General features: G+C 42.6%; 1 protein-coding gene across 1 annotated transcript in view; it reads right to left on the bottom strand.

Moving 5' to 3' along the window:
- LOC141107776 (uncharacterized) overlaps positions 1 to 22,190 on the bottom strand; it is a 99,511-nt gene extending 77,321 nt beyond the window's left edge. The window contains exon 1 of the mRNA XM_073598738.1: positions 22,081 to 22,190. The gene's annotated coding sequence lies outside the window, so the exon portion shown is untranslated. The remainder of the gene's footprint in view (positions 1 to 22,080) is intronic.
- Between the last annotated feature and the right edge of the window lie 877 nt (positions 22,191 to 23,067).

Raw genomic sequence — 23,067 nt, 5'->3', positions numbered from 1 at the left:
ACCCCCACAGTGGTCCTCATTCACCGGCCGACATCTCTCCGGGGGGTTACTTTCGGGTATCGTGGCTCCGGCGCTGTGATTGGCCGGAACCGCGATGACGTCACTCCGCCCATGCACGCGGGAGCCACTGGTAACGGCACAGTACAACTGAAGCAACGGCACGTACGTTCCGTTGCTTCGGTTTGCTTAAGTGCGCATGTGCCGTAGGCATCGGCACATGCAAATACAAAGATATCTCCAAAACCGTGCAGGTTTAGGAGATATCCAGTGTAGCTACAGGTAAGCCTAATTGTAGGCTTGCCTGTAGTCAAAAGTGGTTGTAAAGGGATTACAACCACATTAAAAATGCTGCTTTTACAGCCTATAATGTTAGCTTTGTATCCACGCACACATAGGCATCTACAGGCATTTACAAGTAGGGGCGTTTAGAAGCAGAACCCCCCCCCCGGGACAGCACGTTGCCGCAGAAAAAGCCTGACAAGCCTACACACATGTAAACATGCTTTAGCACTAGGTGCGCTTAGCGCTTAACCATTCATTCATCCCAATAGCCAGAGTAAATGAATATTCTGGCCAATGAAATTAAAGTATGATTAAAGGCAATTGTTTGGTTTTGGATGGGGTGAAGAGGGATTAGAACCCCTACCAGTTTTCATTGTTGTCTGTGCCCCCGTTAGGAAGGTTCACACTCTCATATTTGTCTTGTTTACTGTTATCCAAGAAAGTGAAAGTAAAAGAAAATCTCAAATTTTGGGTTGTCCCAAGAAAAGTAATAGAGGGGAAATCTTCCAAAGGGGACATTAGTTCTGGTGACCTGGGGGTCCCCAAGGAATTCCCTTAGTTTGCAGGAATTTCCTATGATCCCAAAGAGAGGGGATCATGCTCTGCTTCAGTATGTCACAGTACATGTTGGCATTCATGGTTCCCTCAATGAACTGTAGCTCCCCAGTGCCGGAAGCACTCATGCAGCCCCAGACCATGACACTCCCACCACCATGATTGACTGTAGGCAAGACACACTTGTCTTTTTACTCTTTACCTGGGTTCCGTCACACACGCTTGACACCATCTGAACCAAATATGTTTATCTTGGTCTCATCAGACCACAGGATATGGTTCCAGTAATTCATGTCCTTAGTCTGCTTGTCTTCAGCAAACCGTTCTTTTGGGCTTTCTTGTGCAACATCTTTAGAAGAGGCTTCCTTCTGGGACGACAGCCATGACAGACAATTTGATGCAGTGTGCGGTGTATGGTCCGAGCACTGACAGGCTGACCCTCCACCCCTTCAACCTTTGCAGCAATGCTGGCAGCACTCATACGTCTATTTCCCAAAGACAACCTCTGGATACAACGCGGAGCATGTGCGCTCAGCTTCTTTGGTTGACCATGGCGAGGCCTGTTCTGAGTGGAACCTGTCCTGTTAAACCACTGTATGGTCTTGGCCACGGTGCTGCAGCTCAGTTTCAGGATCTTGGCAATCTTCTTATAGCCTAGGAGGCCATCTTTATGTATAGCAAAAAAAAAATATTTTCAGATCCCCAGAGAGTTCTTTGCCATGAGATGCCATGTTGAACTTCCAGTGACCAATATGAGAAAGTGAGAGCGATAAAACCAAATTTAACACAAATTTCCTCCCACAGGGTGTCAGGGCGTAAGGGCATCAATGCATTTCACCCTGTGGGAGGGCGAAATGCATTGACGCGATGCACTTCCGGTACTGATGTAATTTCCTGTATCGTGGGAACACTAGTAACGGTGTTTGCTGCATCCTCTGTTCATTTCAATGCCTGATTTTAACTTACTTTTGTAAGTATAACCTTTTATGCGCAATACATTTTTAATCTAAGCATACTTCAATATTGGTCCCCCCTTTTTTCTTCCTTTTTGGGTACCTGTTTTTGTATGGCTGAGTATTAACGTTGAAGGATCGTTTATCATCTCATCAGTGAACCTCCCATCCTGCAACATCCTCTGGATATCACTATAAGCCTATATTAATTCCAAGACTGCAAAGCTAGGTTTAATTGTGATTTGGTGAGTGGGGACACATGTGGGGGTCTTGGTACACCTGAAAATTTTTCTGCAACATTTACTTTGCACTTTCTGCACAACAGATGTGAAGCATTCCCTGCATTTTTACACAGTTTCATATGGACTTTATGTTTTTGTTATCACTTATTATCACTTATTATGGGTTTGTTTGTGAGCGCTGTATTTATATTATATCACTATGCCTTTATATTGGCTTTTAAAATTTACAAATGCAGCAATTTAGAAATTGTATGAAAAGTTTAGCACTGGGAAACACTTTTTGAAAAGATAAATAGTGCATTTTATATACAACTATACAGATCAGACCAAAATGAGGGAGAAATGAGGAGGAATGAGGGACAGAGGGACTTTGTTCCAAATCAGGGACAGTCCTTCGAAATCAGGGACAGTTGGGAGGTATGTGATAGTAATGGTATTCTGATGAATTGGTAACAGGGAAAGATTATATCACTAATAACAGTTATCCTCTCTCATTGGGGACGTTTTATTCAATAAATTTCCATTTCACAATGAACTCTGCTCAGATTTTGCTGGTAATATAATCTAATGATGTGTTTACTAGATGTCTTTGGGAGTGGTGTTTAATAGGCTAGGCAGCCCTAGCTATGCATTCCTTTCTTTATGTGCGTATGGAGGAAATACGACTTTCGCCTTTCATGTGGTCAGGTTTACAAGGATTTGGAAACTGGCAATTATCTTTACAAGGAGTCAATCCTTGGCGATCTGTGCAGTGACTTACTGTATAATTGGGTCAGTTTAAATGATTGTCCACTAATAGGTAACATAGGTAACTAATAGGTAACATGCTATTAGTCCACAATTGTCATAAGGAACTCAGCTTTGTATGTATTTATCCTTTCAGTATTCTCGGACTCTCAGCAATTCTATTGGCCAGCTCTGTGGACACCATGCTTGATACACTTGTGAGCGTTTTTCTTGGCAACAATTTTTTTATGAGGTAGGTTGCCAGTACAGTCGATAAATCGATTAACATCTTTCAAAAGTACTTCAAAATTTTGTTTGCTTTTAACATTTGATTTTGAAATTTAAAAAGTTTTCCTGCACAACACGGGCCAACTGCTTGTTTTGTCTAACTGTTACTCCACCATAAATATATACATCCAATTTACAGTAATTCCCAATAGTATCTTCCCTAAAATCTTTATCCAGCCTTTAAGTTATTGCATATTATATTTTGAACAGCCAATATAAAAGCAAAGAAGTGGTGAAAAGCGCTCATGGGTTAAACAAATAAGTGTGTTATATGGTGCACATAACTGGGGGGCATGACAAGGGTGTTTCTTTCTTCTTTATATGTGTTTCACTAAAGGTGTCCCTCTTTCTTATCTCAGAAGGTTGGGAGGTGTGATTGCACTTTCAAGTCAATTACAGTTAGATTGGGAAACAATTGCTTACTGTAGGCAATATAAAGTCAACGAAGAGACCCCCTGGAGATATATCTTTGGTAAAGAATGGATTACTCAGTGTGGGCATTCCTGAATTCCTGAGATAACGCAAAGCATAAAAATACACGAGGAATGCCAAGCCAAAAGGCTAAGGAGCCCAAGATGCTTTAATAATTCTTTAGAAATTTGAAAGAAAGTTTCCTCTTAATGGTACTTTAAGTCAGGACAGATAGCAGATATTAGGCGAGTATTAAAAAGTATAGTATAAGTTAAAAGAATGGACACATGATTATACAAAATATAGAAAAAATGGATGCTAGTATATACACAACACAGTTTGGTATCACAATCAGTAGCCACAATTAGTCTGTTGAAATACAAGTGGATACAACAGAAGTACCCGACGCGTTTCAAGATTAAAATGGTTGCTCTCTCTTCTTCAGGGGTGTATGCGGTTACGGCAGGACGTATAAACGTCTGCAATTAATAAAAAATATGGATAAGTATACAGTGGACATAATGCAAGTTAATAATAAACATACATATTATCACACCATTTCTTATTCAGTATCATAGTTTGTAAACACACAAAAAAGAAAGGGACACTCATAGGAGTACGGACAAGTAGGCCGCGCACCCCAAGTAGTAGAAAAAAAGAACAAGGAATCCCCCTAACGGGGCTTTAAAGCAGCCAGTAATGACGTTTAACAAATTACTAAAAAGTGAGTAATTAATAATTTTATTGATACAAAAAGTATAATAATACTGACATTGAGGGTCAGGACATGAACTGGAGTACAATTTTCTTTTCTATCCAATCTTCCTTGTCTTTTCACACCCATCCTCCACCTTCTCTCCCCCCCCCCCCCTTCAGCCCTCCCCCTTTTTTCCCTTCCCTGTTTTCCTTTCCCCCTTCCCCTTCTCTCCCTTTCCCCCTCTATCCCCCCCCCCCCCCCCTTTTTCCTTCCCCGTACCTTTCCTTTGACCTCCTTCCCTCTCATTCCTTTTCACGCCCCCTCATGTTTCCTTTCAGGTTTTCTTGCATGGACTCTTTCCCACGCTATGCTCGCTAAACACCTAGTCACTCATCTATCACCTAGAACATACCAATTTAAATACAAATACAGAGATATATTCTTCCCTTTCCTCAGAGATTATTCCTAGAATTTTTATTTAGTATACATTGTTATTTCATCACAGGTGCAGTGCACACCCCTCTCATCTGCTGTTCCTCATTTTTCGGGGATATTCAGTGTGTGATTCCTTGTAAGGCATGTGTGTGTGATACCTGCTCCTCTGCTGACTGGCATAACCGCTGGGAAATTGGGGATGCATTAATAAGAGGGAAACTTCTTCATATCATGGCCACCTACCATCTAATACATCGTGACCGGTAAAGACGCAATACATGGATTCGTCCACATATTTCTTTTCTCTTTTGATTTTGATGTAATTTAACACATGTTTACATCCTTACAGTTTTTACATATTTATCCTCTGAAGAAGACCCATTGGGGTCGAAACGCGTCAGAATCCTACACACAAGAACTTTGTATTACTGTCGCTCATGGTGTAACCTATTGCATATTGCCCTTTGCCATCGGTATTGCATATTGCCCTTTGCCATTGGTACTGTTTTTAAAGTCATTGCTTTTGTACTCCAGTTCATGTCCTGACCCTCAATGTCAGTATTATCATACTTTTTGTATCAATAAAATTATTAATTACTCACTTTTTTGTAATTTGTTAAATGTCATTACTGGCTGCTTTAAAGCCCCGTTAGGGGGGTTCCTCGTTCTTTTTTAGTTTGTAAACACACTGACCGTGCAAACTGTATAACTGTTTGAAATATCTTGCATCCAAATAATATTTTAAACATGCTGTGGCTGTTGACCCGTTCAACCCTCGGTTCAGCAGGATGAAAAACACCGTCCACAAATACAGCAGGCCCCAGAAAGGGGAAATGGTCCCTCACAGAGGATGCCCCGGCATGGCCCTCTGGAAAGTTACCCTTTATATATGCCCAAGCGACAATAGTCGCTGAAAACAAACAAAGAGGAGAGTGGTTATTCATCTGATATGAAAACCAGATTTTTGAAATAACAGCAACATAAAACCTCAAAAGACTAAGTAGGTCATGTATACGTGCAAAATTAACAAAAATATATATGCCAATAATGTTACATAAATGGTACTGGGGGAAGGCGGGGAAAAGGAATATGGGACATATATACTGATAAAATGGGGTACATATGTATATACATAATAAGTTACAAAATTAACAAAGTTTCAGCGACTATTGTTGCTTGGGGATACATAAAGTTTTTCTTTACTTTGATTTTATAGAAAAGTGATAGGTTAGAGGGTGTAGGGGTTTTAAATCTAATGAAATTTCAAGTTACAGATACAGCTAAATGAAAGTGATTGTAAACCCTTACAGACCACTTTTACGTACAGGTAAGCCTAAATTAAGGCTTACCTGTAGGTGCTTGAAATATCTCCCAAACCTACATGGTTTAGGAGATATTTACTATGTCCCCGAACGATGCCGTCTTCTGCGCATGCGCCAATGTATTCGGCGTTTGCGCACTCTTGAAAGGGCACACTGTGCCGTTTCAAGCTGGGGTCATGCCGTGACTGGCGGCTCCCGCGCACATGCGACTCCACCCAGTCACAGAGTCAGAGTTTGCGACCCTGGAAGGAAGAGGGGTGAAGAATGGACACTTCCTGCCAGTGAGGAAATCGGGGATGTCGCAGGCTTCGGTTTCAGGTAAGTGACACATAATGGGCTACTAGGCAATGCCTAGTAGCCCATAATGCTTTTCCTTTGCAGGGAAACAAAGAGGAAGTAAAGCCCATCAGGGTTTACTTCCTCTTTAAACCTTCTCCAAACAAAACAATGGGTGTATATAATGTCTATGCAGAACAGAAATATTTCTTACAAACACTTCATCTAACCAGTCTTACAGAAAGCCACAGGCTAGTTTCACATTGTGACAAACTGAACTAACCTTTTCCTTTCAGGATATTAAGCAGAAAAGAAGGTCAACAGCTGAGGTTTTCGCCTCAATTAAAGTATTTAAAGGCCCAGAAAACATTTAAAGCATTCATGTGACTTAGAAATGAACAGAACCCTATGAAGGAGGAGAGTGGAGAAAGTAGACACTGTCCAGTGTTCTTCCACTGAAGAAATGTTGGAATATTTAAAGTGACACTAAAGCTTTGTTTTTTTTTTGTTTTTTTTAATAACAAACATATCATACTTACCTCCACTATGCAGCTCGTTTTGCACAGAGTGGCCCCCGAACATCCTCTTCTGGGGTCCCCCTGGCGGCTGTCGCGGCTCCTCCCCACATTAGATAACCCCCTGGGAAAAGCGCTCTCCCCGGGTGGTTACATTGTGGGCGCGCTCCCGAGTCATTCATTCGGCATCCATGGAAGCCAAATGTATGACTCGACCCTGCCCCCCCCCCCCCCCGATGCCCGCGTCATTGGATTTGATTGACAGCAGCGGGAGCCAATGGCTGCGCTGCTACCAATCCATCCAATCAGGACCAGAGACACCGGCTTTTGCTGGTGTGCTCGTTTCCGGGATGAGATAGAGGGGGTACAGGTAAGTAAAAGGGGGGCTCTGCAGCATTACTGGAGGTTTTTTACCGCAAGAATGCATTAAGGTGAAAAACCTCAAAGGTTTACAACCCCTTTAAGGCTCCATGCACACTGGCTTAAAAATCGCTGCTTTAGTTTTATGTTTTGCCTTTAGAAGCAGCTCAATGTTTTCCTATGTATCCATGCACACTAGGATGTTTAGAGGCATATTTTAAGCACAGCATTTAGAGGCAGGAAAAAAACGAAAAAAAAAAAAAAAAAAAAACACGTTTTTGATTGGAGTTTTCTGGCAGAATAAAATGCTGGACACTCCTAAACATGTGTACAAAAATGCTCTATAAGAGCAATTTTTTTTTCCTGCTAAGGGAACTGGTGTTTTTTTTTAAGCCCAGTGTGCATAGAGCCTAAGGTTCTACTGTGTATGCCTTATGCTACTGGAATGTTACCATGGCATCACTATGAGGTTTGGTTGTCAGTTGGATGTGACAAGTTGAAACGAGCAAAGCTGAAAAATTTTAGTTTCACCCAAATTTTGGAAAAATTTCAGTGAAATGCATTGCAGTCAATAGGAATGGTAAAAAATGTTGGAGCTTCTTGTTTTTGCAAAGTTAAATTGTTACAGCTTTGACCAAGGCATGTGCCATAGCTCAGTGGTCATCAACCCTGTCCTCAGGGCCCACTAACAGGCCAGGTTTGCAAGATAACTGAAATACATCACAGGTGATATCATTTGCTGCTCAGTGATTGCAGTATTCTAGTCTGCATCTCCCCAAGGTAATACATAAAACCTGGCCTGTTAGTGGGCCCTGAGGACAGGGTTGATGACCACTGCCATAGCTGGTTGATCCCTGTGGGAGCTGGAATTCACTGTAGTAAGCAACGCTACTGCAGTGATTGTCACGGTCTTTCAGGGTCCTTTGTTCACAATGTAGCAGGGAAGCCATTTGGCACAGTAGGTTGCTTGCTTGGCATGGGTACCATACGGAGAACCAAGGAAGAAAGGATCCGTGGCTCCAGGTGTATACAATGACCCAAGTGGAACCAGGTAGGAGTGCTAGTCCCGGACCGCCCTTTGTAGGATGCTTAGAAAAAGAAGAATGGAACCTTTGGATATGCAGCCAAAGTGCCTTTATTGAAAATAATAGTGATGAAACCAGGGACACCAGAATTCAGTCACATAGACGCATTTCACACATACAACTTGTGCTTAATCATTACCATTACCATACAGAAAACACTGCATTTTCTCCATGAATGCAAAGTGATCTCTGACTGGAAGAGGTGAAGACTGTGATATCACTGCCCCACCTTGTCCAATCACAGAACGCTTTGCATTTATTGATAAAATGTGAAGTTTTCTCTAAATAGAGCCAGTCCCAAGTGATCAACCTCCTGTGATCACTAAGCAGCAGAGCAGCACGGAACTTAGAAGCTAGTGGGGATCACTGGAGTAGTGTTGCCTATTACAGTGATTTCCAGCTCCCACACAGAGATCAACCAGCTATGGTACATGCACAGTTACATTGGTCCAATGTAACTATGCAAAAGTAGCCATAACTGAAATTCAGTCCTTTTCAACTAAAAGAAAAATAAAATAAAACTGCCTCCCGACCTCAATACTTTACATTTTGTTACAGAAAAAATAAGACAGCAAAAAAAATAATAAAAAATGAAGGCAACAATATACAAATAATCAAGCACACAAAAGAAAGAAAAGAAAAACACAAATACACTATATTAAAGCTGAACCCAAGGCAAACAGTTAAATACACAAATGAAACTCATATACGATAGCTGCCAAAGATTTGTAATTCTGTTCATCCAGTCTTGAGATTTACACAGCTCTGCCAAACAGCACAATCCTGACTGGAGTGGCGAGACCCTGATCTTTCCCTGCTGCTGTTCCGCTTTCACTTACAGATTTTATTCCCTATCCCTGTGACTGGATAGTGAAAGGAGAAGCAGCACACGGATGAGCTCCCTCTCATCTGTCTCCGTACCTCAGCATGGTCCTTGCACTGCAGCACACCTGAGGGGGTCTCTCCCTCCCTCTCTGTGACCTGTGCTGTAAAGACTATACAGTAGACTGCAAGCGACTGATACCAAGCCAAATTCAAGTACTTACACTGCTTGCATTAAAAAATGCATTTAATGATATATCAACGAATGCATTATTATTCTGGGAGGTTGGCATGTGGTAGGGTAAATGTTATAGAGGTCACCTAGTGTTACCATTTTTATTTTGCACATGCTAACCCTTGGCAGGATCTGATGATGTTACTATTTTTGCTCACCCTCCAGTTTTCCATCTCTAGCTTGTTCTCTCAGCCTTTTAGCATCTCATAACATTACTGCATGTTACACCTAACTCTTCTACAGCCTAAACGCTTAGATCTGCCACAGGGATGAAAACACCACTCCTGGTTGATCCACCTTGAATGCTGCACTCTGTATGTAGCACACCTCTAAACCCTGCATTCTGTACATAACACACCCCTGATAAGGCCATAAGTACTTGGTGTTGCTGCTCCGGACTGAAGTGTAGAGCCCCATTGGCACTCAAAATAGTAGGAATGCCAGCATAAGAAAAAACTCATCCAGTGAGTAATGAACAACCGCCGCTCGCCATAGCCGATCCTAGTATGTATGTATACATGTGAAAGCCTTAGTCAATGCCGCTCCTTGTGACATGCCCCCTGACATGTTTTGCCCCACTCCTGGGGCTTAATCACACCCCTGAAGTCTGCACTCTGTACACAGTACACCCCTTAACTATGTACACAGAGCAAACTCTGCACTTTAAATGTAATGCACTCTTGAACCCTGCACTCTGACATAACACACTCCAGAACTCTGCACTCTATACATAGTGTAAGCCTGAACTCCGCACTCTGCACGTAGTGTAATCCTGAAATCTGTACATAGCACACTCCTGAACTCTGCACTCTGTACATAACACACTTCTGAACTCTGCACTCTGTACATAACACACTCTTGATCTCTGCACTCTGTACATAACACTTCTGAACTCTGCACTTAGCATAATCCTGAACCCTGCACTCTGTACATAAACTCCTGAACTCTGTACGTAGCGTGATCCTGAACTCTAAACTATGTACATAACACACTCCTGAACTCTGCACTCTGTACATAACACACCTGAACCCTGCACTTTGTACATAGCATGATCCTGAAATCTACACTATGTACATAACACACTCCTGAACCCTGCACTCTGTACGTAGCGTGATCCTGAACTCTACACTATGTACATAACACACTCCTGGACTCTGCACTCTGCACGTAGCGTAACCCTGAACGCTGCACTCTGTACATAACACTTTTTCCTGAATCCTGCACTCTCTACATAACGCACCTGAACCCTGAACTCTGTGCGTAGCGTGATCCTGAAATCTGCACTCTGTACATAACACACTTCTGAACTCTGCACATAGCTTAATCCTGCACCCTGCACTCTGTACATAACACACTCCTGCACCCTGCACTCTGTACGTAAGGCACTCCTGAACCTTGCACTCTGTACGTAAGGCACTCCTGAACCTTGCACTCTGTACATAACGCATCCCAGATACAACCGTCATTTTGAGGGTAACCATACTGCTGATGTGGCTTGCAATTAAGTTTTACACCTTTGATATAAAATATAACACAAAAAAAGAATAAATGTTGCTAGTTTATTTGACCATTCAACCATCTGATCAAAATGAATTTATAATAGTAATAATATTGAGAAAGAGTCATTGGACAGGGCAAACCCCCTAGCAACCAACCAGATTTCCATTTACAAAAGTATGATTCAGAGATTAAATGTTGATTGGTTCCTTTCATTTACTATAGTTGCATACACACTCAGTTTTACTGATTAAACTTAATGTGCAATAAAAAAACGTCAGCAATATTAACAGCTGTATATATTTACTGTCCCTTTAAGCTGTAGAATCACCTTTAACTTTAACAACCTTTATCACCAAAAATAGCGCTCAAAGCTAGGGCTTGGTTCTAAGCCGACTGCCAATTCCACTTGTCTCTCTCTCTTTTTATTTTTTTATTTTTTTTACTTTGGCATAAGAGTTTACAAACTGCATTTCAAAGCATTAGTACAAATAAACACTAAGCTTTAAATAATGGTTTATTATTCATTATCATAACTGGGTTATGCTAATACGCTTTTATATACATATAAATACAGTCACACCCGTGTTATGATTATATCCATACAAGCTTAGCAATCCGGTAGGTCAATATTATAACCACATGCCCTGTACCTCTAGACCCTGTTCACACTAGTGCGATTTCTCTTCCGTCTGCCATCTCTCTGCAATGCAAAACAATGGAAATCACATTATTCTCTATGGTGCCCATTCACATAAATGCAACATGGCGCCAGCGGTGTAATTTAAAAAAAAAAAAAAAAAGGTACAGCATAGTAGCGTATCGGCGGGAAAGATTTCTTCATCCACCTTGAACGTGCTGGCTGATCAAAGACAGAAGGTCCACCTATGGCCAGATTTACAGCCAGGTGAGTACACACTATAAGAAAGTTGTCCGGTTTTCCTTGAAATTTCACAGCAGATCAAAACTGAGGATGGAACTAATGTCCGAAAATTCTCATACAAGAAATACTTTTTTGTCGGTTATTGTTTCTGATCATACGCAGTCTTTCGTATCCAATGTTTCTCGTACGAAAAGAGTACACATTAAACTAAAATCGTTAGTTCTGTTCATGTACGAAAAAAAAATTGGCGTTTGTCCTTTGAAATTTTAGTTTGGAAAGTCTGAATCAGATGTCGAAAGTTGTGTACACACTATATGAAAATCAAATGATCGTTTCTCTGCGATTTTCTTATAGTGTGTACCCTACTTAAAGCGGAGTTCCACCCAAAAATGGAACTTCCGCTTTAAGGGAGGTGACCCCCTGACATGCCACATTTGGCATGTCATTTTCTTTGGGGGGGGGGGGGAGCGGGTACCCTCTTTTTAGAGGGTCCCAGCTCCCACTTCCTCCCGGCTACCGGAAGGGAGATCACCTCTGCCCCCTCCCTCTCGGCAATCATCTGGGACACGTCACAGGTCCCAGATGATTGCCCGGCCAGTGATGGCGCACGGCGTGGCTTGCTCATGCGCAGTGGGTGCCCGGCTGTGAAGCCACAGCCCGGTGCCCACAGTTACAATGCCGACGCCGCAGAGAGGAGGGGGGAGATGAGCGGGGCTTCGTTCCCCCGTATCGCTGGACCCTGGGACAGGTAAGTGTCCGATTATTAAAAGTCAGCAGCTGCAGTATTTGTAGCTGCTGACTTTTAATTTTTATTTTTTTTAAGCAGAACTCCGCTTTAAGGCAATGCTTATACAATGTTCATGGCATGTATAATGTCTCGGTTAGGTAAACACAGCCCAGCCGGGGTTCCTATCACTGTTTGATATCAAAGCAGAAAGCCTTGGTAAATATTTGCATTGCAGGTCAGCTGCTGTAGATGGGAGATGAGTGTTGCAGGATCTACACAAAGATCCATTATAATTGCCTTTATCACTGCTCTGGATGAACCAGCAGCACTTCCTGTACTGTAATTAGCAGTAAAAAGACAGATTACCATAGAGATGGTGTAAATACAAATAAACACGCCGTGATATTATACAACCACGAACTTTACAATAGATATAATTAGCCGCACAATGGAAAAACTGTGGGCACAGCAAACTGCCATACTAAAGCGTGGTACACACGATTCGTTTTTTTTTACCGTTCAACTCAGTGGGCTGAAAAAAAACCCAATAAAACTGAAGAGCTTGGGATGAGCTGCTGTACTAAATATGCAATGTTAGTACAGCAATCTCCCCGCTGAGCTATTATATTCTGACGGGGGGTGGCCTCCCCACCAGAACACTCCGGTCAGTGCTCTCAGCCATTGACAGAGTACTGATCGGATGCCGATTGGCAGACCTTTTTCCGTCATGCCGGCTTCTGTCGGACCGGCTGTAGTACACACGGGCTGAATGTCGGCCAGCTTCTATTGAACAGGCCGATGCCGCCCAATATTCTGCCCGTGTGTACAGCTTAATCAACTTCAGAGGACCACAATGGCCGAATTAAAAATTAATATTGTGAATGGGTGAAAGGCTCTTTAAAGCGTGTGAATCACTTTTCAGAGTCCTAACAAACGGCAGTACACAATTAAGAGTGCAAAATGAAGTTGGGTGAATCACTCTTCAAAGTAAATGGATCGCTTCTCAGAGTCCTCTCCGTGTGACAGTGACTCACAAACACATAGATTTTAGGCTTACCAGATAGGAAGCTGGATAGCGCATGCGGGTAATAACCCAGCCTGGGCCTTTATTCACCGGTTGAATTCAGACAGCAACTATCATCCAGAACACCTACGATGGAGCCGAACAAATGCTGTTGGACTTGGAAGCGGATGCCAGGGAACTCCAACTCGATCAGAGACGGAACTCAATAAGACCCAAGGAGAGATACAGACTCGCCATAGCGCAAAACCAGAGGATCAATTTATTTAATAAAAGTAATGCACTTACTCAAGGAGCTTTAAAAACAGCATATAGAATGAAGCCGGCTGGCTAAAACAACTCGCCCATCCCTGCGGGTTCGCGGCAACACGGATGACGTCAGCACGTCCCTCCTCCCGATGCGTTTCGTCACAATATAATGTCATCCTGGGGCATGGGCGGCGTGTTGACCCACCGCTTATATACACACAATTTGAACCATGCCTCGGTTTGAACCTCGGGTGGGTAGACCCAAAATCTCCATATTGGGAAAGGGGAAAGTCAAATAAGGTCTAAATACCTATGGTGTCAACACATGACTAAACCTCCTCTGAATAAATAATGAAAATACAAAAAACTCAATGGATTTAATGGAAATGCTAAAAATATCTGTTCTGACGAATCACTAGTGTCACTAGAGCTGCACCAGATTTTTCACTTTCCAGTTTTAAGCCTAGTACACACAGGGCAAATGTCGGGGGGCATTCAGCCCATGTGTACTGCAGCTGGTCCCACAGAAGCTGAAGGGTCATGACCGAAAGAGGTCTGCCGACCGCCTCCCGTTCAGCGCTCTCAGCCATTAGCTGAGAGCGCTGATTGGAGTGTTCTGGTGGGGGGCCATCCCTCTGTCAGAACACAATAGCACATCAGGGGAGATTGCTGTACTAACATCAGAGCGTTAGTACAGCGGCTCTGACCTGAGCTGTCAGTTTTTTTTCGTTGAACCTGCTGGGTTCAAACAAAAAAAAATAGTAGTGTATACGAGTCTTAAGTAAATCTACCCCACTGTCTGCATTCGGATGTGTGCACCTGTTCCTGCTCACATGTCAAATTTTGACATGCGTCTGTGTAGCCGCTTCGTCTGCATTCACCTCTATAGGCTGCCTGCACACAGCCCAGGGTGCACGCAGGCGCAATAACAATGGGAGCGTGAACACAGGATGGGTGTCAGCGCCAATCTGAATGAATCATAAAAACAGATCTGCTTTATGAAGATTGGACGATTGTGATGAACACAGACTCTCCTTTCCTTAGACCACCATACACACTATACAACTTTTGTTGTCTAATTTCCTCTAGATTTACCAAAACCATGTAGTGTAAGGGCCTGCCTGATTGCATACAAATTGAAACTCTTATGCCCCGTACACACGATCGGACATTCCAACAATAAAACCGTGGATTTTTTTCCGATGGATGTTGGCTCAAACACGGTCACCCAAATGTTGTCGGAAATTCCGAACGTCAAGAACCCGGTGGCGTACAACACGTAGGACGAGCCGAGAAAAATGAAGTTCAATAGCCAGTGCGGCTCTTCTGCTTGATTCCGAGCATGCGTGGGACTTTGTGCGTCGGAATTGTGTACACACGATCGGAATTTCCGACAACAAAATTTGAGAACCTGCTCTCAAACATATGTTGGCGGAAAGTCGAACAGCAAATGTTCTATGGAGCATACATGCGGTCGGACTTTCTGACAACAAGCTCACATTCAACATTTGTTGTCAGAAAGACCGATTGTGTGTACAGGGCATTAGGCCCCTTTCACAATGAGGCGCTTCTAAACTGCCAGTAAAACACTGAGCGCTTTTTGAAGAGCTTTCCATTCATTTCAATGGAGAGGGACGTTTTTTCGCCGCCCTGCCACTGCCCCAGTGCGAAAGCATTCATTGATTTTAATGATAATAGGTTTTCGTGAGCTTTTCAGGTGCTTTTTTTAGCGTGAAAGAGCCTGAAAAGCGTCTTAAGGTTTAACCTCATATTATACGGTTTTGGTAAATCTGAAGGAAAAAAATCTACAGAAAATTGTATAGCATGTATCCAGCTTAGTAATTTAGGCCCAAACAAGTGATCAGCACCTCGCAAACAATAAAAAGCCAAGATTTTCATTGTGTATCATTTGTTAAAATCCATAATGAGCATACAATCAGAAGATTAAAGCTCCCTACATACATTACAATCTGATTGTACAATCTTATTTAGATATACAGTACACACAAAAATCAGGAGCCTGTCTGACTGGATAGAAATTAACTGGATATATTAGGTAAATTCTAATATTACCATTACATAGTTTTGGTAAGCTGAAAGTTGATTGTACAGTCAGATTGTAATCTGGCCTGAGGCCTTGTTTACACTTGACCGGTTGATCCATGTTTTTAACTGCAAAGATTTAAACAAACTTTGTTGCAGACTCCCTATCTTTTTCTGTGGTGCGTTTTAGGAGTGGCAGCATTCATTTTTGAATGGGCTGCCCTCTGCTCCAAATATGTGGCAAAAAAGCTCATGTACCAAATTTTGGCACTGAGTGTGGCGTGTTTGGTGTTGCGTGTTTTGCTGTGATTTTCATGCGTTTTGTCACACGACAATCCCGGCAAAATCGCACCGTGTTTGGGGTGCCATTAAGAAATAATAGCACCGCAAGCGCATTGTAATTTTTGTTGCGATTATGGAATCCAATACGCTCAAGTTTGGTGCCCTATTCTGAAGAAATGGCTGTTTGCTTGTCTGTGTCCATGTGCGAAATGAGGAAAGTGACAGGGTGTGAATCCCTTTAGAGATGATTTCCTATTAGAGCATCTCACCAAAAATGACATTTTAGTTGCAGAGGATGGCAAAAATCTGACTTGTATCTTAGCGCAGACTTCTGGGAAAATCAGTGAGCCAATCACACAAGCAGGAAATGACATTTCTGGGGGGAGTTCTGTACACATTCTGTGTAAAGGACACCTCCAGGTAGCCATATTAGATTGCTTTTTACAGAAAATATTTTTTTGCATTGCTTTTTAAAGAATATTGCACTGCAGTTTGAAAAGGAAAGGTCATTTTTAATAACATTCAATAACCATATGACATGTAGGAATTTTATATGCTTTATATATTTTTTATTTGCTATTTTTTTCCCTACGAAAGTAGAGTTTAACCACTTGCTGACCAGCCGCCGCGGTTTTACTGCAGCAGAATGGCACGGCTGGGCGAAACAACGTTACTTTACGTCGCTTCACCTTTTGGCCACTAGAGTGGCGCGCGCGCCCACAGTGTGTGCCTGGAACCGATGCGAGTGCCCAGCGGGCGCGATGACCACCGGGCTCCCGCGATCACTCGTGACAGAGCGAGAACCAGGATCTGTGTGTGTAAACAGGGGAGTGGGGGATCAGGGGAGTAGAGACAGATCGTGTGTTCATACTAAGTATGAACACCGATCTCTCCCTCTCCTCCTAGAAAGTCCCATCCCGCCTACAGTTAGAACACACCTAGGGAACACAGTTAACCCCTTGATCGCCCCCTAGTGTTAACCCCTTCCCTGCCAGTGACATTTATACAGTAATCAGTGCATTTTTATAGCACTGATCGTTGTATAATTGTCACTGGTACCAAAAATTGTGCGAAAAGTGTCCGATCTGTCCGCCACAATATCGCAGTCCGATAAAAATCGCTTATCACCGCTGTTACTAGTAAAAAAAAAAAAAAAAAAAATATTAATAAAAATGCCATAATCTATCCCTTATTTTGTAGACTTTTGCGCAAACCAATCTATATACGCTTATTGCGTTTTTTTTTACCAATAATATGTAGAAGAATACATATTGGCCTAAACTGAGGAAGAAAATCATTTTTTTTGATAAAAAAAATGTGGGATATTTATTATAGCAATGTTTATAGCGCAAAAAATAAAAACCGCAGAGGCGATCAAATACCACCAAAAGAAAGCTCTATTTGTGGGATAAAAAGGACGTCAATTTTGTTTGAGTACAGCTTCGCACGACCGCGCAATTGTCAATTAAAGCGAAGCAGTGACGTATCGTAAAAAATGGCCTGGTCAGGAAGTGGGTAAATTCTTACGAGGCTGAAGTGGTTAAGCCTGGAACACACTGAGGTTTTTTTTGGTTCAATCCAGCGGGTTAAAACGAAAAGAGAAAAATGTCAGATCCGGTCGGAGCCGCTTTACTAACTATCCAAAGTTAGTACAGCTTGGCCCGTGTGTATGGGGCTTTAGTCAGGTCTTAAATGGTGTAGAGGGAATGATCCTCCTTGGGTAGCACTCCTAGGAGTAGTGGCTGAAGATCCCCTCTTTGCTCAACTAGAGAATAATTTATAGCGGAAAAAATAAAAACCGCAGAGGGGATCAAATACCACCAAAAGAAAGCTCTATTTGTGGGAAAAAAGGACATCAATTCTGTTTGGGTACAGTGTCGCACGACCGCGCAATTGTCAGTTAAAGCAACGCAGTGCCGTATCGCAAAAAATGGCCTGGTCATTGAGCAGCCAAATCTTCCGGGGCTGAAGTGGTTAAGCTGCAAAGGCAGCAGAAGGGGGCTGTGCACATGTTTTGAATCACAGCGTGGCAAAAATGATCCCCCTTGTTGTGTTCAGCGGGCACCACTAAACCCACTCAACCAGTGGCAATTTAGTGGTGCTGTTTTCAGGGGTTAAAACAGCCAGAAAGGAACCATCATAATGCCTCCTCACCACCTGTCAAGCGCTTTCTGAAAAGTGATCCACCGCAGTTCACTCTTCAGAAAACACAAGTATCAATGAGCGCTTAGGTGTCCTGGCCAAATTTCCCAAGAAGACAAGGCAAAGAGCCTGGTACTGTGACAGGTCAGTTCACACTACTGCATGAAGTACTTTTTTCCAGTGCACCATAGTGTGGCGCAATCCACTGCCTCACACTGTGCTGACGCCAAAAGAACCTTATGAAATGTCATTTGTGACTTTTCAATAAAATTCTAACAAAAGGAAAAAAGGAAACAGAACAATGCACTGAAATTGGCACGGTTTACTCCCAGCTAGGGTTGCCACCTGTCCAGGATTCATCCAGACAGGTTTTGAATCATGTGTCCAGGTTTTAGGTGGCCTGAAACCCAGACACATTATTCAGGCCGGGGATGTGGCTCCCCAAGTAACCAAGATAGTCACACACAAACCTGCTGCCGTCTGGGGGTAGGTTCGGCATCACGCTATGCGCACCACATTACTACTCTCCTTGGGGGCACCCAAAGGTGTCCCAGGCCACTACAGTGTTCGGGTTTGGCTGGAAGAAAAGGTGGCAACCCTACTACCAGTAGCCATGTGATCAGTATGGGTGCTTGTGTGAATGAGCTTGTAGAATACCACAATCCCTCAACATAACAAATCATTCCAATGCAGGTAAAGAGGAGCTGCTTGGTTCATAAAACTACAAGGCTCAGATCTCATTCCCAAACTCTTATGCAGACTCTGTATTAGTGTATTTCATCCAAGTGCTATGTACAAATACTTATCTACATTGTAATGTTTACATGCTTGGGGAGCATGCAGTTCCTTGTTGGCACCTGACTAGTGTAAATCATCAGAAAATACTACGTGTTCAACCCATTCATACCCTTGGAGTAATTATTATAGCATTGAACAACAGTTGTCTTTACATGCTTGATGTCCCATATTTCTGTGACTATGTTTCAGATACCGATTTGAAGACTCCCATTCTAATGGTAGTATCTATATCAGGGAAGGTGTTTAGCATCTCTGTTCGATGACTATTGAAACAAAAGTCAATTAGCCAAGTTGATAGTGCCTCACAGGAAGTGTATTGTTTTTAGAGAAGAATGCATACCAAAACCAAGTTTGTTTGTTTTTTTTTGCATCCCCCTTTGGGAGATTTCCCTCATTTCCTGTCCCAGTGACAACTGACACTATCCTCACAGTTTCTCTGTTACTTAAACAGAAAGCAAAGAAAAATCAAATTTAAAAAAAAAGTAAAAATAAATGAGTTCCCAATCCTTCCCTACTCTAAAATTTTGGCTGGAGATCCACTTTAATCACTCTTCAAACTGTGTATGGGCAGGCTGAATGTACAAAGTTGATCGTTCAATCAACCTGGGTACCACCTGCATACCGGGTTTTACCTGTGATTATCGCTACCAACTGCTAGAGCTGCTAGCAGTAATCACTGTCTTCTCCTGGTGGGGACGGCTTCCCCCACAAGAAGACAATGGCCCGGCAGGAGGGATTCCTGCATCAACGCTGTCTATGTTGATGGGGGAATTAAGCAAATTTATTTTACTTTCAGGAAAGCAATTTGCTCCATGTATGGCCAGCCTTAGTAGACCGATAGACTTGCATTGAGAGACAGGAGAGCAGGGAAGTGCAATCACTGTTCGGCATGAAGTAGTAAACAACAGACTGTATATCTAATGAATACAATAAGGCTGCCATCATGTATTTACAAGCCCACACGTCTACCCCCCCCCCCCCCCCCAACTCTTATAAACCATTCTACCTAAAACAATACATCTCCTTAAGGAAAAGTAATTTAAACTTAAAAGTAGAACTATGGGCAGCACTTTTTTTCTTTCATTTTGAATAGAATGAGGAAAGGTTATAACTCGTCCGATTTTTTTTTTCGCCATCTGTGTCCAATTGCAGAGATTTCTTCTCATTTCCTGTCCCATAGCCAAAACAGGAAGTCAGAGCAAATCCCTGCAAATCAAGGGGATTCCTTGGGAACCCCCAGGTCACCAGAAATAGTGTCCCCATTGGAAGATTTCCCCTCCATTACTTTTCTGGGGACAACCCAAAATTTGGGATTTTCTTTTACTTTCACTTTCAATGATAATGGTAAGCAGGACCAATAGAGAGTGTAAATCTCCTTAACGGGGGCACAGACAGCAATAAGAAACCAACAAGGGTTCTAATCCTTCTCCACTCTAACCAAAACTAAAGAAAAACAGTTTTGCCTTTAGTTATAATTTAACCTTGCTCACTAGATGGTGATGAAAAGGGTAAGCGTATAGGAAGTTACCATGACTCATGAGCTTGCAGTGACCATGCATAAAAGTAATAATATAACATTATACTACGAGCAAGGGGATATTTGAATATGTCTAGGTGGGTAGCATGACCCATGTGTTTGTAGTGACCATCCATAGTAGTCGGTAATGATATAACACTATGCCGTCAGAAAGAGGACAATGGAATATTCCTAGATAGACCCTTGGAACTGCGTAGAGACCATGCACAGCAGTAATGTTAAAACATATACATATACAACCAGAAGGAATGCATTTGAATATATCTTGCAGTGACAATGCAGTAGTAATTTTTTAACACTATGCCACCAGCAAGAGGGCATTTGAATACGTCTAGGTGTGTAGCATAACCCATAGGTTTGCAGTGACCATCCATAGCAGTCATGATATAACACTCTACCGTCAGGAAGAGGACAACTGAATATGCCTAGACAGGTAGCGTGACCCATGCACCTGCATTGACCATGCATAGCAGTAATGTTAAGCTACTATACCACCAGCAGGAGGGCATTTGAATATGTCTAGGTGGGTAGTATGACCCATGGGTTTGCAGTGACCATCCACAGCAGTCAGTAATTATATAACACTATACCACCAGCAAGAGGACAATTGAATATGTCTAGATACAGTAGGTAGCATGACCCATGCACCTGCAATGACCATGCATAGCAGTAATGTTAAAACATTTTACAAACAGCAAGAGAGCATTTGAATATGTCCAGGTGTGTAGCATGACCTATGGTGGGGTTGACAGTAACCATCCATAGAAAGCAGTAATGATACCACCAGCAAGAGGACAATTGAATATGTCTAGCCAGGTAGCATGACCCATGCACCTGCCTTGACCATGCATAGCAGTAATGTTAAACCCCTATACCACCAGCAGGAGGGCATTTGAATATGTCTTAGTGGGTAGCATGACCCATGGGTTTGCAGTGACCATCTATAGCAGTCAGTAATTATATAACACTATACCACCAGCAAGAGGACAACTTAATATATCTAGATAGGTAGCATGACCCATGCACCTGCGTTGACCATGCATAGCAGTAATGTTAAACCACTATACCACCAGCAGGAGGGCATTTGAATATGTCTTAGTGGGTAGCATGATCCATGGGTTTGCAGTGACCATCCATAGCAGTCAGTAATTATATAACACTATACCACCAGCAAGAGGACAATTGAATATATCTAGATAGGTAGCATGACCCATGGGCTTGCAGTGACCATGCATAGCAGAAATCTCATAACTCTACACCACAAGTGAGAAGACATTTGGATGCTCTACAGGCTTTTAGAAGGGTCCAACCTGCACCTCTGCTACCTCTGTTCCTACACCAACAACAGGCCATGTTTTCCAAACTTCAGTGCACCTGCACAGCCCACTTATTCATAGTTCAAATGAAGCACACATCAAACACAGATAACTTTCACAGTGATTCCAAAAGGAAAAAACTACAGTTTAGAGGTCCTGAAGACTGGTTTGGGAAAATAGACAAGGTCTTTTAGTAATGATATATAAAGTCATATCACTGCCTCTCTCTATGCTGGATCTGCTGTATAGAATCAATCCCTGTTCTTTCAGACCTCAGCAGGGATGTATAAAGGAACCTGTCTATATTACACTGAGGTGAGGTGCACCGCTTTCCATCCGATAGGTGTAACAGCAGGTTGGCAGCGTCTCGTATAACCCTACCTTATAGCCCAGAGTCCTGTGGGGAATCCTCAGCATTAGATGCTTCCAGAGTATTGTTTTTCTGACAATACCGGGGCAATCTCATCATGGGGAGGAACAGGTGAGGGCACACCTACAGGGGAGGCACACACTCAGGTTACCTGTCCCCAGGTAAGAGGAGAATCCAGTCTCTCACACGCATCCAGACCGCAGCTCATGCAAACACAGAACTTAACCCCTGCAGGTGTGGACGGGTGTGCCAAGGGCTGGTACAGACTGCTGTATCAGAGCCTATTCACACTTCTGGGTTTAATGTGCGTCAATATACAATTTTTGACAGGCTGTGTTGTGTTTTCTTTTTTTAACACATTCACGTGTTTTTTCTACAGTGGGATGATATTTGTTGTATCAGCATGCATTTTTACATGTGTCTCTATGGATGATGGGTTTACTAGAGATTGCACTGTAACTGTAAATATTGAATTCTGGTAACTGTACGGGATTACAGTGGTTGTAAACCCTTACAGACCACTTTTTACTACAGGTAAGCCTATAATAAGGCTTAACTGTAGATACTCAGATATCTCCTAAACCTGCACGGCATGTGCCAACATCATTGGCACATGTGCACTAAAGCAATGGCACGTCCATGCCGTTGCTTCAGCTAGTGTGCCGTTACCAGCAGCTTCCCTGCACATGCACGGGAGTGACATCATCGCGGCTCTGGCCAATCACCACGCCGGAGCCTGCGATACCCGGAAGAAACTCTGGGAGCGATGTCGCCGGCCGGAGCGGTGTACAGGGACGATCTAAGGTGAGTATTTCATAACGAGCTAGTATGCTATGCGTGCTAGCTCATTATGCCTTTGTCTTGCAGGTTTTTTTTTTTTTTAATTGTGGGTTTACAGCTACTTTAATATCTGCAGTACTAGTATTCAGCATATGAATTTTTCTTATTTCACATTTTATTTATATTTTCTCCACCTTTACATGCAGTCTATATAAAAT

The sequence above is a fragment of the Aquarana catesbeiana genome, linkage group LG09 (assembly GCF_042186555.1).
Source record: "Aquarana catesbeiana isolate 2022-GZ linkage group LG09, ASM4218655v1, whole genome shotgun sequence".
Lineage (NCBI taxonomy): Eukaryota > Metazoa > Chordata > Amphibia > Anura > Ranidae > Aquarana > Aquarana catesbeiana.
This window is presented reverse-complemented; position numbering and strand designations above follow the sequence as displayed.